The 18,002-nt window shown below is 32.3% G+C and overlaps 1 protein-coding gene across 3 annotated transcripts in view; it reads right to left on the bottom strand.

Moving 5' to 3' along the window:
* The window catches only part of kst (spectrin beta chain, non-erythrocytic 5 kst), a 329,664-nt gene extending 328,041 nt beyond the window's left edge, over positions 1-1,623 (bottom strand). For 2 of the 3 annotated variants that reach the window (XM_085814575.1, XM_085814576.1), the window contains exon 1: positions 1,417-1,622. The gene's annotated coding sequence lies outside the window, so the exon portion shown is untranslated. Of the gene's footprint in view, positions 1-1,416 lie in introns of all 3 variants that reach the window. The other variant, XM_085814577.1, reaches the window with a different exon arrangement.
* Between the last annotated feature and the right edge of the window lie 16,379 nt (positions 1,624-18,002).

Below are 18,002 nucleotides of genomic sequence, written 5' to 3'. Positions count from 1 at the left end.
AATAATAATTAAATATATCTATATTTATTATATTATAATAATCAATAGTTAAATAATTTGCTTTCTTCAAAATAGCATCTGCATTTGAAATAAGTCTAAATGGGGAAGTTTTTATTTGACTTTGTCAACAGTTGCTTTTTATGGGTTCAAAAACTGAATACTAACAGGCAATAAAATTTCTTAACATTAATGTAGTTAATGCCCAGAAATTTATCACAAATTGCACGACTATTTTTTTACCATCCTCATACCTGACAGATTAGTACTTAACTATTCTGAAATGAAATCTTAACACTGAAAAAAACACTTTGAAAATATTTTGAAAAATGAAGTCCTAGGAAGCAGATGCTAAACATTTGAATGAATGTAGACACAGGAATGAAGTGAAGAACATCAACTTAAAAGTTTAAAATCAAGCAAAATTTAATCTTACACAACACTGAGTTCAAAGTAAAATGTTCTCTGTATCTAAAGAGAAACTGACATAGTTCACTCAAAATGTACAGACTTCTTTTATAAAACTTGTGTCACTTAAATTTTGCTCAATTTAAAAACTTCTTTTTTTAAAGATGTTACACCTAAAAGTTTAAAGACATTTTGCCTAAAACATATAGAACTTATTCGAAACAAAATTATGGTTCTAATTTTAAAATAAATTAGGAGCAAATTAGCAGCAATTATAAAATCTGAATAATTTCAAATGTTGATTTGAAAACTATTTTCATTACGAAATTTCTTTCCTTTATTTTATAAAATATTTTTTTTATATTAAAGTCCACAAGATTTTTAAAAAAGTGGAAAAGGCTGACAATTCACGAAATGAATGGAAATAGCAAAAGTGGGAGGGACTGAAGCAATGAATTAAAAGCTTTTATTGCAAAATAGGTTTAAAAATTACCTATTAGAATATATTTATACATTTGAAAAATTTATCCAAGTAGAAAAAATTCTATTAGTCGTTTACGGAATATATTAGAAATATAATGTGTTTAAAATATTGTATACATATTCTTTCTTAAAATGTATGAACAAATCATTAAAGTTCTAGAAAAAATTATTATAATTATCTTCTATTTTTTGTTGCAACACAAAGGTCGTATTTTAATATAATTTTTAATAAGTATGCACACGATCGAAGGCATTTCGCATGCGAGAAACAGGTATTTGAACCAACTTAAAACATTCTTCACGCACTGCATATGTATTCAGACGACTCGAAAATAAACAATCCTGAAATCTTTCATTTTCACCCACATATTACAAATGAATTTTAGTTTCGATGTTCACAAGTGATGATAAAAATTCATATTAAATAATGGAGTTCAGAAAACAAAAATTAAGGAAATGTAACCGAAAAAAATAATTAATTATGCAAGGCGTTGTTTAAAGACTGCATTTGAATCATGACTAACTTACCGGTTAAACGACAGCACAGAATTCTTCAACGGATTCCTTACAGGTGCATTCTCAGGTATAATAACAATACATGGAACAAATAAATGCAGTATATCCCACTGAATGTAGTATGAGAAAAATACAAGTTGAAAATTATTCACGGTAAACAAACCAAGTTTAGATCTTCGGATGCTATCCTAGCCGCGTTGCTAACCGACGATTTAATGAATATGCCGCGAGGTGATGTTGACTGTTGCGCCACGTGTGGAGTATGCGCGAAATTTGGAAACCTGTTTTTCGAATGGTGGCGCCACATGACGGAAATACGAGTTAAGAATATAATCATCGTTTTAAGAACTCAAAATGATGTATTTATCAAATAATATATCATTAATAACGTTTCTAGCCTTTTTGCAGACCTTAACTAAAAAATAAATGAAGGAGCACAGCTTTGAAATTGCATCCTAGAATAATAAACAACTGAAAAATTCTCAAAACATATTTTCTACAATAATAATTTACTACGTAAGTGTATAATTTTTCTACCTTTATAAAAATTTTAAAAAGGACCTAACAAATTACTGCAATAAACAACGGGATATTATAGCGAGTAACAACAAATATACATTGTTTATTTTTCCATCGACTTTTTTTAATTTTTAATTCTACCAATATATCTTTATTTATTAATTTATCTACTTATTCATGCCAGGTTACTACTTTATCAATGCCAGGTATTTTTGATCCCGGGAGGTTAATCTAACAAATATTTTGTAGTTTTCATAGGAAAAAAGTTAACATTATCTCGAAGCTTCTGTCGCTAAAATATGTAGATTTAATATTCGTCATCAAATATGTAAAAATAATTTTTCACTAATTTATTTCTTTTTAGGCAAATATGCAACAATTATGTTTCACTAATTATTATTTCTTTTATTGATAAATTTAGGATACGGCAATACTTTGTATATTCCGGCTTCGATGAGTCACACCTAAAATTTTAATAATAAGTAATTCATTATAAGTCGATTTGAAAATTTCAAAACAAGCTAATTTTTACTTAAGATAAAAATAATTTTTTTAAAATTGGAAAACAAAATTATTATTATTTTTTTTTTTTTTTTGGTACATAAATAATCGGGGATTTTTTTATTTCCTTTTCACAGAAAATCGCAGGGTTTACACAGGGTGACAAAATTTTTAGCATCGGCCCTCCCAGTACGATACATATTTCAGATCGAACACGAATGAACAAACACTATTAATCGAAAACTAATGAACGAGATAATGAAACACGTATTTAAATAGATGGACAACGGGCTCATGAAGAATGGGTAGAGAACGGTGAAATGCCTGTACAAAAACTAACAGCTGAACAGCTATAAAAAATTACTGGAGTGGGTAAAACCTTGTCAGAGTATATTATAAAAGTTCATCTTAGTATTGAACGTAGACTTAAAGTTCACCAAATGATAAATAATGCAATTCTTTGATACAAAGAATAGTATGAAGACCAAAAGCCAAAAAATGAAATTAGGCAAACATCCATATTGTAATTGTTCGAGAATAAAATATGAATTAAGAAAAGCATGCATTTTTAAAAATTATTTCTAACAAACATTTGAATTTATTAATCGCCTTTTATTTATTAGAAAACAGGAAGAACCAAAAGTTTTTGGAATCAGTAACCAGTTTTTTGTAGATATTAAATTCCTTGAGTAGTCCGGTTTCAAATAACCCAGGATACTGGAGGAATATATTCGGAATACTGAGGCTTGAAGTTGTGCACTTCTAGCATTGGTCACCTGTGTTGAAGTCAGCATCCGAAATGTGCAACAATTTACATTCATTTCGAGTTTTAGCCGGAAAGTTCTGAATCTGGTTCTAGAACGTAGCTAAAGTTACAATTTATCTCTAATTAGTTTTCAATGAAAGTGATGCTTTTGAAGGAAATTTTAGATGAAACTTAACTCAAATATAACTTTTTAATGCGTTAAGTAGCAGCATTGTTATTAATTTGTACTTTATTTTAAGTGAAACAAAAATATTCAGCTTTATTTAATGGCAACAAGTGATACGTTTTATTTACGTTATTGCTAGTTTCAAGATTACTATAATTTCTTTTTTGACGAAAATAGTACGAAACCGTCTTCTGTTACAAATAATTCGGGCTCGAGTATTTAAATGAATTTAATACTATTATGATAGATTAATAAATAATTACTGTAATAAAAATTGCATATATTTTTGCAGTTTGTAAAATTAACAAAAGAATTATAATATTCTTAGCAGATCTTTTTGAGGGGGAAGTAGAAGCATATTTTTTGTTGTCATAAATTTACAAAAATGTTTTTACGCTCTGGATTACTGATAAAAGTTTATAAATAGATATTTTTTCGAATATTAAATTTTTCTGTAAGTTCATCAGAAAGAGTAAAAAAGATTTTAATCTCAAGGATGTTCCTCTCTTCATCCTTCTTTTACTTATCCCATCGCCTGCTTCCCACGATAAAACAAGCTTCCATAACGAGAAGCCATCTACTGCCATGTTCAGCAGCTTGCTTGGCTACGTTCATTAGGTAGCAAACGAAAAGCACAGGCTTTCCCACCGCGTAAATAAATGAATAAGGTTTAAGAATTCTCTTCAGTATTGTAAAAAGAAAGTTACTCGTGCATTTAGTTTTGTTAAATTCGTGAAACCGTATTTTTATTCCCTGCATTATACAAAATGAATTTTGAGGAGAAATATGCTGTTGATTTCGATTAATTCAAGCAATAACAAGAGATTTCCATGTTTGTCTTTTTTCTCCCTAGTTTTTGGCTTACTTTATGGTAAAATAAGTGATATGTAGATTTAAAAAAAAAAAAAAAAAAATACAGACCATAATCTCCGTAGTATTCAAAAGTCAATTTTCAGACACCAGACCAATAAAATACCGATTTTCAAAAACAATAAATAAAACTCTTAGACACATAAATACAGGGTGTTTCACATTGAACGGGACAAAAAGAAAGCATACCTATGAAAGCTGTAATTTATTTTGATAAATGAAATTTACAGTGAAACTACAGTCATCCATCAAGTTCTATGTGTGCCAATCCGGTGACACGTCAAATATCTATGTGATATTCCATTTCTAGTCACACTTGTGAGAGAATATCCTTTGTTAATGATTCGAGCACTTCAGTTGCCCGATGCTTCAGTTGCTGTAAGATCTGGGGATCTCGGTGGCCAAAAAAAGCATTAGCACATCATTTGACCCAGCAAGGCCAATCCAGCGACGAGGTAGACTACCGTTCAGGTACTGGCGAATGTTGCCAGTGTGGTGGAGAACCGCTTCCTCCAACTGAGTTAACAACGAGTCTGATAGCATATCTTAGTAAATGCACCCGTTAATCAATTTTTCCATGATAAAAAGAAGGGTGACCAAACACACAAATGTTGGAAATGGCGCAGAAAACGTTCACCTTTGGAGAATCACGCTCATGTTCCATTATTCCATGTAGACTTTCTGTGCTCCAAAATCGTAAATTATAACGATTAACTTTGCCAGAAACGTAAAATGTGGCTTTATCCGTAATTGCAAGTCTGTTCGCAAAATCATCGACCTCCAGCTTATCTTGCGAATCCTCACAGAAAGCTTTGCACAGTGGTTTGTCAGAACATACTTACACTTTTAACACTTACACCGGATGTGTATGGAAAAAGTGTATGGCCGGATTTGTAGACGTTTCCGTAACACATGCACACCATTATATGTGGTACATTGAGTTCAGAAGTGTTGTCACAGGGCGTTCATTTTGTGGGACTCTGTGAAAATTTTTCACGAATTTTTAACCACTTCGGTTTAGGCTGCTGTTCATCCCGGGCTGGTTTTCTTACACAAGAATCAGATGTTTCACCGACCGTTCGGTGTTGTGACGATGCGGTGGTTCGTTACCAAATTTTGTGCGAAAATGGCTTTGAACGACGATAGACGCTGATATTTTTACGTTTTCCAAAACACAGCGTGCTCTCTCCTGCATGGATGACGCCATTTTGATTAGCAATGCCTCTAGCGGCTCTTCCGTAACCGAAAGGTATTTCGCTGTTGCCAGATAAAATGTTTATAATTGTAGTTTTAAAATTAATTTGTGTCGACTTAATTAATCAATTACAGAATTTGTATTATGCTATTCTTTTTGTCCTATTCAATATGAAACACCCTGTATATAAATGAAATTATGCAATTTGATGGCTACGTCTGTCTGAATGCTGATATCTGGTCCTCTAATCCAATTTCTCCTTATACCTTAGCGTACTTCTCATATACGTATGTAAGATAAAAATATAGATCGTGCGCCTTGCGATAAGGTCCCATAAAGGTTCTTTGTCTATGATGAAGATTTCCGAATGCAATGGTACCTCTTTCAGACCAGAGGAGAAATTCTGGTGCAACAAGGTGCTGTTGTTAATGATTCTAGCTGCAGCCTCGAAGGTATACCTGTTTGAAGAAATTGGTTATATAAAGTTTTTCTGCTTTTTCTCAGGCAGTCAACAAGTTCCCTCACTAAGAAATGATTCTGCACTTTTAGCATATCCCACCGAGAAAAATATTTGTTGTGTAAAAATATATTGACAATATAAGAACCAAATATTAAGATCCGCTTCCCAACCGGGGTAGTGGTTAGCAACGCTGACTGTTGTACCGAAATAGCCGGGTTCGAATACCGGAGAAGATACCGGATGTTATTAAATGCACAGTGTTTGTATGGCATGGGTTCACTCTAAATATACGGCGAACCGTAAGTCCTCTCGAGAGATTGCTGGTAGGGGGAGCGGGGTGGGAGACCCTCGAACCCGTTCACAGCCCCGGGATGATGTCCACCAAAACTGGGGATGGAACAAAGTCGTACTGTCACATGTGTATTGCTCAAGGTTCTTGCCAACAACAGGAGCAGTCTTGTACGCCTTGCCGCATTAAATTTCGTGGGCTTGCTCTGATGTTATTGTCAGGCGTGTGAGAAAAGTCACAACAACCCGACAACAATGTTAAGATCCCATGTTATAAGAAATTCTCTGCTGCGGACATAAACTGATTTTAAGAGAAATATTTTGAAAAAAAAAATAATAATTTTGGCTAAGCTGTCAGTGTTGATAACAGTTTTCGTATACACGAGGTGTCATATATGAGGGAGTAAGCATGATATCGCGATACTTATCATCTAATCTTTCAGATGAAATATAAATCGTTGGATGCAACTATGAACACATCTCTATACACGCATGAGACGTGAAAATCTTCAAGATACTTTTAAATGCGGGTAACGGAATTAAACGTGTTGAATGATTTTTCAGAAAGTATATTTTCTAAGATAAAAGAAACTTCCGAAGCGAATCGAAGATTTTTCACAGAGGCAGTGTAAGGGTATGAAGAGACAGAGTTTTCTTATTACAGGAATCTTAAAAAAAAAAAAAAAAAAAAAAAAAAAAAATCTGAAAAGCGGAACTGATGCGAAGTGGATATACTTATAGATAAGAAGTTTATAGATTAGAGAAGACATTTTAGAGTTCTTTATCATCATTCTGAAAAAGTTTTTTGCCGGCATATCAAAAGAAGGGGGATCGATATTGCTGATAAGTATATTAATAACAACGATGTTGAATTTAACCAGATTAATAAATCTATAGAATTAAGAAATAAGTTCTAGACGAAAGAGTTGTAAATAGAACTGCAATCATGAGATATGCGAACATTATCGAGCTGGTATTGAAATAACGGTAAATTCTCAAAGGCCATTCAACCGAAAAAATATTCAATGCAGTCAGAGTTTAATTTCTAAAATCAGAAGTGCCGGAGCACTCTAGAAGACCGTCACGAAAGAGCAACTAAAATAAATAAATAATTAATAATATTAAAAATTAGTAATTAATTATTAAAAATAACTTCATAATTAATGATTAGAATAATTAAATAATTAAAATTTAATTAAATGTAAAGCGATAAATAAAAATTTAATAATAAATAATAATTTAATAATAAACGGTAAATAGTTAAAAAATAGAATAAGGTACTCGATCTTGACTTATTTGCGGTTCCGGCTGAAATTAATATCTAAATAATAATAATATCTAAATAAATACTTTTAATAAATAAATACTTCAAGGGACGATAGAAATACAGACCACTCTTTTTCCAGCACACCAATGAAAAACGTTAAAAAAAATGTTTAAACTTCACTTCTGAAGTTTACTTATGGAGTTACTTCTTCTTTCTGGAGACTAAACAGAATAAAAAATAACTATAAAAAATAACAGAATGCACAGAAAATTTTAATGGATGATGTATAGGTATGAAAATAAAAAGAAAAGAGTCCAACATTTTCTGACCGGGATCTCAGTATAATAATTTAATTAACCTAATAATTCTCTAATTTAAAATGAACCGAATAGAGCATTAATTATAAACTGACTTACATTTTTCGATTTAAAAGATGCCTCAGAAGCCAAAAAATCATGTCATATTTAAGAAAGTATTTTAGGAAGAAGCTCTGTAAATAGAAAAGAAATAATGCATAATTTTAATATTAAAAACACAATAAACTTTGATCTTAATTTTTATACCTTAACCGAATAAAATCGAATTACCTTAATTTTTTTTTTTCTAATGTAATTATCGAAAACTTGTGAAATATTTCATTCAAATTAAACCATTCTGAGAAAACTGTCCTGTCAGAAGCATTTAATTCCGTTCGGAATGAAATGTTGTTTAAAAATATGTTATTTTCATATACTTAGGACTCTGAAGTGTTGTAGAAAAAGAAAATATATACATTTATATGTATATTTAATTACAAAATATTTACATCCGAACGCGTCAAATCCCATTGAACTCAATGGTAAATGACCCAATGTTTCGGTTACCACATAGGGATAGTCGGTGCTTCAGAGCAGTGTACGGGAGAAACTTGTTTAGGGCTACTCCATCTTACTTCCTACCTCCATGACATCTCCTCAGGGGATGTCAAGTCATTAAGAAGAGTTGGGCAGTTTCATTGTGAATAAGTTAGTCTTCGTTAAGTTTAGCCTCATAATTCTGCTACAATATTAGCTGTTATTTTCACATCTTAATCAATATGCATGTTTTAGACAATGAAACTAAGAGGAAAAAAATCTTTAGCCCTTTATGAAGGTTATCAGTATCGAATTAGGAATAGAAATAAGGAAAATGCAATTTATTGGACTTGCATAAATGAAAGAATTAAAAGCTGCAAAGGCGCAATTAAAACCAAAGCAAAAGTCGTTTTAAAAGAACGAACGTCATTTTAGAACTTCGTTTTAGAACGAATATTTGTTCTGAAAGATTTTATTATAACTCACCTTTATGCAGAATTTTGAAAGAATATATATATACAGTGTCTCACAAAAGTGATGGGACACTTGTGCTTTACAAAAGGAAACTGTAATAAAATAAATTAAATAAACATGTAAAAATTTTTTGTATGTGTGTTTCATACTTAAATTTAGTAACAATTATTACATAACATACATTTTCTCAAAATATTAAAATATTAATTTAATAAAAATACAATTGTTTAGAACGGAGCAAAAAATGGCTCACATAAGTGATGGGACACCATTAGATACTACTACGTACTACAATAAAAATATTTTTGGGGGTTTTTATTTTTACTTAAAAGCAATTGGCAATAATTTATAAAATCGTCTTCAGTATTTCTCTCCAGTTATTTTTGGAATTTTTGTGTTTTTTAGCTCTGTGCAGCCATGAATACTAAACGAAAATAAACTTTTATTTTGAAAATTCGAAATTAGAAAATTAGTCATTAATTTGCATACTGAACGTGGAAAATCTATTAGAGAAACTGCTGAAACAGTTAACTTGAGTCATTCAACAGTTTTCAATATCATTAAACGATATAAAAAGAATCATATGATTCAGGATAAAAGAAGACCTGGCCGACCATCAAAGCTATCCGATGGAATAAAGCGAATTATCGTTCGAAATCTTTAAAAAAAATCCAAGAATGAGTGCTCCTAAAGTTGCTGCTGATTTACAAGCATTATATGGAGTAATTGTTAATCCTAAGACTATTAGAAGAGTAATTCGATCTGCTGGATATCACGATAGAGCAGACAGGAAAAAATTCTTCGTAAGTGAAAGGAATAGAAAACTCAGACTGGTCGTAAAATCCAACATAAATAAGAATTCCGATTACTGGAATGAAATTATATTTGCTGATGAGAGTGAATTTAATATATTTGGTTCTGACGGTAGAATCTTGATGTGGAGAAAACCCAGGGAAGAATTTCGCAAACAGAACTTGGTGCCAACAGTACAACATGGTGGAGGAGGAGTTATGGTATGGGGGTGTATGTCGTCCGCTGGAGTTGGTAATCATATTTTTATTGACAGTATAATGGATCAGTACAAGTATATTGATATTTTAAATCAAAATTTGAAATCTTCAGCACGAAAATTGAACCTTCATAACGATTTTAAATTCTACCAGGACAATGACCCCAAGCACAGTGCTTTGAACGTTAGACTCTGGCTGCTGTATAACTGCCCTGAAATAATAAAAACGCCACCACAATCTCCAGGCTTAAATCCCATAGAGAATATTTGGCAAGAACTGGAATCAAGAATTCGCAAACACACCATTTCTTCAAAACAACAATTAAAATCGGTGCTTCAAGAAGAATGGGGTAAAATCACTCCAGAAATCACAAAAAAATTAGTCGAATCGATCCCAAGAAGATTAAATCATGTTTTAAAAGTAAAAGGAAATCCAACAAAATATTAAAACCTTTTAAAAAGTAAAATTTTTTGATAAATATTTGATGGAAAAGTAAGTGTCCCATCACTTATGTGAGCCATTTTTTGCTCCGTTCTAAACAATTGTATTTTTATTAAATTAATATTATGAGAAAATGTATGTTATGTAATAATTGTTACTAAATTTAAGTATGAAACACACATACAAAAAATTTTTACATGTTTATTTAATTTATTTTATTACAGTTTCCTTTTGTAAAGCACAAGTGTCCCATCACTTATGTGAGACACTGTATATATATATACATATTTAAATTTCGGAAACGATCTTTTAGTTCATTGCCAAAATCATCGCGAGTTTAAGTATCTCTCTTCTTTTAAATACTGTATCAGGTTCATTCATGCAAACATCTGACATAATAAATATTTTTCATTTATTTATGTTTTTTAATTCTTTTTTCTAAATCTAAAAATTCTAAATTTTTCGATTATTTGTTTTAAAAATTCTTTTTCCTAAATCTTTGGGAGAGGCCAAGGTCCACTCGGCCCCTCACTATGTGACCCCTTTGAAAAGGGGGATAGTGAATATTGATGATTTCGCGGAAACAAGAACGTTTTTGACAACCGCGGAAACAGGACGACACTCCGGCGCAATTTAAGCTCCGAGTGTGGCCAAAGGAATGGAAAAATCGTATATTCTTTCTTGATTATGAATTTTTCCTAATTACTTGGTTACCTACCTGAGAAGTATTGTTTTATGCGGAATTATTTATATTACACATAATTATGTTTTCACATCATAGATACGTTTCTAAAGAATTTAAAAAAAAAAAAAAAAAAAAAAAAATCTGAAAGTTTTCAGATTTTAAATTTTGTCTAAAGGGGCGTTTTCTTAACGTTTTGTGTATTACCTTTATTTATTAAATATCATGTTCTACGTACTCAAACTATGAAATTCAGTTCAACAGCAATGTCGCAAATTAATTTTAAAACGAGCATATCTTTAGAATTTCCGATACAGAATATCGCGCGTTGGAGATAAAAATGTTTTTCCGTACAGTGTTGCCATTGCTCGCTTTGAAATCGTTTAGTTTTTTTAATCAAAAATTCGTTTAAGTGTTACAAAATATTAAATCGATAATAAAACTAATTTCAAATTCAAATTAGGGCTTCCACATGCCCACATTCTATGGAAGATTACGTTATTCAAATTTTGATGGCTCTAGGTATCGTTGTTTTATCCCAATGCGAGAAACATACATACACTTATGCAGATTCTTCATTGTTTAATTTCTTTAAATATAAGACAGGGCAATAATATATGATGACAACGATTTGAAAAGTGATACAGCCTTTTAAAGTTTTAAGAAAAAAAAAAAAAAAAAAGACTGGCTCCAGTTCTAAAATATCAGCAAAAATAATTTAAAAAAAAAACTATCTGAAAATATTCGTTTTAAGTTTATAGAATTTGGCTTTTTGGGGAAATATAAATTTACTACAAAGTCTTAAAAAAGTTTAAAACAAGCTTTTTATTAAAACAGAACATTAACATAACCGTACGTCTTGTGCTTAACAGAGCAACCACCACTTGTGGTGATGAAACTAAAACAACAGTCAAATTTAAATGGAAGCTTAGGCTACAGTCAAAGTCTACACGATTATATTTAAATCTAAGCTGGCTCAGATCTTCTTACCGGCGTAACAGTTTAAAGGACGACAGGTATAATGCAAAGCCGAGTAATTACGAATTTCACCGAGATGGCTAGTCACACTGCAAACTTATTATTTTTTTTCGATAAAATATACTTACATGTATGGAAATGGAAATGTATGTAATGGATTGTATTTAAGTAAATTTGCATTTTTTTTTTTTTTTTTTTTTTTAAATTTGAAAACATACAAACTCCCCGTGCACCACAGATGTACAACACGGGGCTTACAGCAGTAAGTTAACATTAAAAGTTGCATGCATAAATAAAACGAACAAAAGCAGAGAACAGCAGGCTGGACTTCACGAAAACAGATAAGTTCACTGACCAAGTCACTCCGAACATTTTCAAATCGTTCTGCAAGCATAATCTAGGGCCATCAAATGTAGGGCATGAAAAAATAAAATGTTCCACATCCTGAGGTACTCTTTTTGAACATTCGCATAAATTACTTGATCTTAGCTTGAAACGAAACTGGTAACTTGCAAATTTACCGTAACCACATAAAAAATGAGAAACTTTAAAATTAATACAGAGGAAAGACTCGGAATGCAGTCTATGGTAAACAGAAAAAAAGAACTTTTTGGTGACCTCAGAATTACAAGCTGAAAAATATTCCTCATTTCGCCTAGCTAAAAGCTTCTTATAATGAAAGGACTTCCAATAGCTCTTTGGAATGCTAATGTAGATACATTAGCATTCCAAAGAGTTAATAGTGCCTTAAATTTATCCATTAATATACAGTGTCTCACAAAAGTGATGGGACACTTATGCTTTACAAAAGGAAACTGTAATAAAATAAATTAGAAAAACATGTAAACATTTTTTGTGGGTGTGATTCATAGTTAAATTTAGTAACAATTATTACATAACATACATTTTCTCAAAATATTAAAATATTAATTTAATAAAAATACAATTGTTTAGAACGGAGCAAAAAATGGCTCACATAAGTGATGGGACACCTATGTACTATGCAACAAAAATCGTCTGAAGTAATCTGAAGTAAGCAATAAAAATATTTTGGGGGGTTTTCATTTTTACTCAAAAGCAATTGGCAATAATTTATAAAATCGTCTGCAGTATTTCTCTCCAGTTCGTTTTGGAATTTTTGTGTTTTTTAGCTCTGTGCTAAACATGAATGCTAAACGAAAAGAAACTTTGCCTGAAATTCGAAAATTAGTTATTAACTTGCATATTGAACGGGGAAAATCTATTAGAGAAACTGCTGAAACAGTTAACATGAGTCATTCAACAGTTTTCGATATCATTAAACGATATAAAAAGAATCATATCATTCAGGATAAAAGAAGACCTGGCCGACCATCAAAGCTATCCGATGTTGAATTATCGTTCGAAATATTAAAAAAAAATCCAAGATTGAGTGCTCCTAAAGTTGCTGCTGATTTACAAGCATTATATGGAGTAATTGTTATTACTCCATATAATTATTAGACTATTAGAAGAGTAATTCGATCTGCTGGATATCACGGTAGAGCAGCCAGGAAAAAATTCTTCGTAAGTGAAAAGAATAGAAAACTCAGACTGGCTTTCGCAAAATCCAACATAAATAAGAATTCTGATTACTGGAATGAAGTTATATTTGCTGATGAGAGTAAATTTAATATATTTGGTTCTGACGGTAGAATCTTGGTGTGGAGAAAACCCACGGAAGAATTTCGCAAACAGAACTTGGTGCCAACAGTAAAACATGGTGGAGGAGGAGTTATGGTATGGGGGTGTATGTCGTCCGCTGGAGTTGGTAATCTTGTTTTTATTGACAGTGTAATGGATCAGTACAAGTATATTGACATTTTAAATCAAAATTTAAAATCTTCAGCACGAAAATTTAACCTTCATAACGATTTTAAATTCTACCAGGACAATGACCTCAAGCACACTGCTTTGAACGTTAGACTCTGGCTGCTGTATAACTGTCCTGAAATAATAAAAACACCACCACAATCTCTAGACTTGAATCCCATAGAGAATATTTGGCAAGAATTGGAATCAAGAATTCGCAAACACACCATTTCTTCAAAACAACAATTAAAATCGATGCTTCAAGAAGAATGGGGTAAAATCACTCCAGAAATCACAAAAATATTATCCGAATCCATCCCAAGAAAATTAAATCATGTTTTAAAAAGTAAAAGGAAATCCAACAAAATATTAAAACCTTTTAAAAAGCAAAATTTTTGGATAAATATTTAATGGAAAAGTAAGTGTCCCATCACTTATGTGAGCCATTTTTTGCTCCGTTCTAAACAATTATATTTTTATTAAATTAATATTTTAATATTTTGAGAAAATGTATGTTATGTAATAATTGTTACTAAATTTAAGTATGAAACACACCCACAAAAAAGTTTTACATGTGTTTTTTAATTTATGTTACTACAGTTTCCTTTTGTAAAGCACAAGTGTCCCATCACTTTTGTGAGACACTGTACAAAAAAGTGTTAAATTTATCCATTTAAGTATTAATGGATAAATTTAAGGCATCTTTAGATAAGAAGTCAGCTCTTTCATTTCCATAAAAACAGCTATGAGCACGCATATAAGCAGAGCAGATATCAATTGCTCTATTTCTAAGCGAACTGACAGTTAATAGAGTTTCGATAACTAATTTGTTGCAGCTGGTAATACTGTTCAAAAGGTGGAGAGAAGAAAGAGAATCAGAACAAATAAGGTACCTTGAGAATGCTATCCCATTATCCTTGATCCATTTGAAGGCAAGATAAATAGGCAGAAGTTCTGCTTGAAAAATTGTGAATTCATTCCTCATACTGTGTCGAAAATAACAAACCACGGAATGGCCGTCAGAAAGAAAAAATGCAAGGCCAACTTTGTTGTTCATCTTGCTGCCATCTGTAAAGATAATCATATGAAAACTCATTTCAATAATCTCTTAATAATCGCAGAAATTTATGGGCTCTAAAATAGCTGTATAAGGAAGATCAGGGAAGGGGACAATTCCATTTATGCAGTCTTCTAAAGTATCAGTTGCCAATGACTCGAAAATATTATTCTTATATTCAATTTCGAAATCAATAAGCGGAACTCCTGCAGGAACAAAAGTAGGCTTATAGTTTAAGGTTCTACATATAACCACTAAAAATAATAACAAGAATTCTCCATTGAATCTTTCTCAAATTTCTTTTGTTAAACTTCTTTGCAAGAACATGTCCCCAAGCACGACAGCCGTACGAAATGAAAGCAAAACTCAAAAAATTCTTCATGAACAAAACAAACAAGCACAAAGGAAAAAAAAAATCTGTTTCACAGATACGAATAACAAGATTTTATTATTTTCTCTCTCTGGCAGCAAACGGCGTATACGTTTGTACTAATTGAATACCATTGTTGTTACTAGAAATCCTGCGTCTTCCTGTAAGAATGAAATTCTTTCTATGATCTCTTGTGCGTAAATCAGCACGTGTCTTCTCTGGTGCTGATGTTTCAGGGATTTTATGAATGAATTCAGTTATTAATCGTTTTGTTCATGTTCTGGTTAGACTATTATATAATTCTAAGTAAGAAGTATCAGCAAATCAATTCACTTTTGAAACTTCCCAGAGCGTTCCTTATTTCGGTCATGCTTAGCAAAATGATTACCCAATTCTCTGACAAGCTCCAGATCTTCTTTTATTAAATCTGCACACTGTAGCCAAACCGCTTTCGAGCATTCATTCAGAGTTGCTAGTTATGTTCTTGTTACTTATGCTCACTTGTCTGACAGTGACATCAGCCCAAGCTCACAAAATTCCTCGAGGCAAGATACTCCTGTCGTTGGCAATAGCCTTGACTATCTAACAGGTGACAGTACGATTTAGCTCAGTTACGTCCCTGATTTTGATGGAGAGCACACTCCGAAGGGGAACGGGTCCGTGCGTCTCCGCCAAACCACACGAGAGGACTTCAGGCTCGCCACATATTTAGAGTGCCGCCAGGCCGCATCGACACTGGGCATTTACAAACATCCATGCCTTCTCCGGGATTCGAGGCCGGCCCTTCGGCACGGCAGTCAGCGATGCTAACCACAGTACAGATTAGGCGGCTAGTTGCTAATTATAATTCAGTTAACAACAATCCAACTTAATTGATACAATCCATAATTGGTCCCATAGCGGCTGAGCGGTAAAGTCGCTGAACACTGGTAGTTAGCTCCGAGGCTCGAATCCAGGCGAACGAGCTGGCTGCATGGACGTTTTTGTGGTTTTTCCCATGTTCAATGTGTATGCGAGCCAATTTCCCTTAGAAAGTCCTCCACGAACGCATCCTTTCCCTTAGGCAGACAATCCTCGAGTGCTTTAGTATAATTAAATAAAAAGCAATCCATAATTGAGAATTTCTTTCTCACATCAATGAAACTGGCTTGGCTCAATGAGATAGGCTTAGCTCAAATCAAAACTAAAAATTGCTTGAAGAAAATATTTGCATCTGGTCCGCAAGCCATCCAATGAAACAAATGTATAACTACATCTTAAATAATCAAAAGCGTACAAGTCTCATTTTAAGATGAAATAAGAGGCAGCAAATTTTTCCTTACAATTTAGATTTTCCATTTTGAACATTTTACTTTATGATAACTTATGCTCTACAACTGTAAATTCCTAGCAAATGATTCTTAAATTTGTAAACCTATTATTAAGCTTAAAATCCTCTCATATGTTAAACTGAAATCTACATACCTAGATCATATTACAGTTTCATTTTAATCTTATGATGTTTATATTTGTTATTTTTTATTTATATTGGACATTTCAATAGTAAATTCTTTTAGGTATTATTAAATTGTGCTCGTTATCTGAAGTTTCCAGATTGTGATCGTCTGCTCTCTTTTTTTATTGAGATGAATGAAATAGTCAGTTTGTACATTATATCATCATTGAGTACAATGGAATGAAATTTAAGCGTAGTGCCTGCCGATCGTAATATTTAACAGCATGTCTTAGAAAGTTTTAAACCATTCCTACCATTTTTTGAATACTGCGTACAGATGATGCAAGAATTACAAATTTTAAGAAGTCATTTATCATTGCACGAACAAGCCCCTTTTCTGCGGTAAAATTTAAAATTATGATTACATTACGAACTTCTACATCAGTGATTTTCAACCTTTTTTGGCCTATGCATCCCTTTCACTATTGCTAGAAAATTACTCCTGCCCCCTTCTTTCCAAAATTCGAAAAATACTTTAAATTTAGACTATATTTAACGTGTTTTATAAATTAAACAAGGAAAAGCATAGAAAATGTTTATAAACACCAAAATTGAGTCAAAGAAGTTTTTTATATTCATAAATTAAACAAGTAAAATATTCATAAACTATATAAGTAAAATTTGCTTATTACATTAAATTTAAATCATGACGCCATACGTGTATATATATATATATACAGGGTGATCTTTCTTATAGTGACAGTGTTTGGAGCGCCCTGTAGCATGATCTAATAGCCGAAATGGCACCAAACTTGGTATTTAGACTAATCAAGACATACAATCGTACAGTTGAATTATTAATGTTTATTTACTACATTAACTTCCCCGGCGAGGAATTAGACCATATTCAATGTGAGCACCGTTCTCAGAAATAACACCGTGCATTCTGTGCACAACGTTCTCCACAGACGTATGTCACAGGCAGGAATTACGAGGAATATTCCGCACTGTCTTTGTTATGTTGTCCTTTAGAATAGACAAATTTGATACTCCACCAACATAAACTTGAGATTTCAAATAACCCCAGAGCCAAAAATCGCATGGATTGAGGTCAGGAAACGAGGCAGCCATGCAACTGGAAAACTGCGACTTATGACTCTATCATCAGTGAAGTTTTGGCGCAACAGCTGCTTTACCTTATTACTAATGTGTGGCGGAGCACCATCCTGCATAAAGATTGTCTGTTGGAGACGGTTTCTTTGCTGAAGTTGTGGAATAACAAACGTTTGCAGCATTTCGTGGTACCTTTCTGCATTTATGGTGCACGTTTGGGGTCCTGTCGGAGTGATGGTCTCAAAAAAGAATGGCTCGATTATGAATTCGGCTGTGAAACCACACCAAACAGTGAATTTTGGGGAATTTAATGGGATTTCGTGCACGGTGTGGGGCTGCGCTC

This window comes from Stegodyphus dumicola, chromosome 4, assembly GCF_044657685.1.
Source record: "Stegodyphus dumicola isolate Sdum_Otavi_A_Nest chromosome 4, ASM4465768v1".
Lineage (NCBI taxonomy): Eukaryota > Metazoa > Arthropoda > Arachnida > Araneae > Eresidae > Stegodyphus > Stegodyphus dumicola.
The sequence above is the reverse complement of the archived record's forward strand: the minus strand, read 5'-3'. Positions and strand labels throughout refer to the sequence as shown.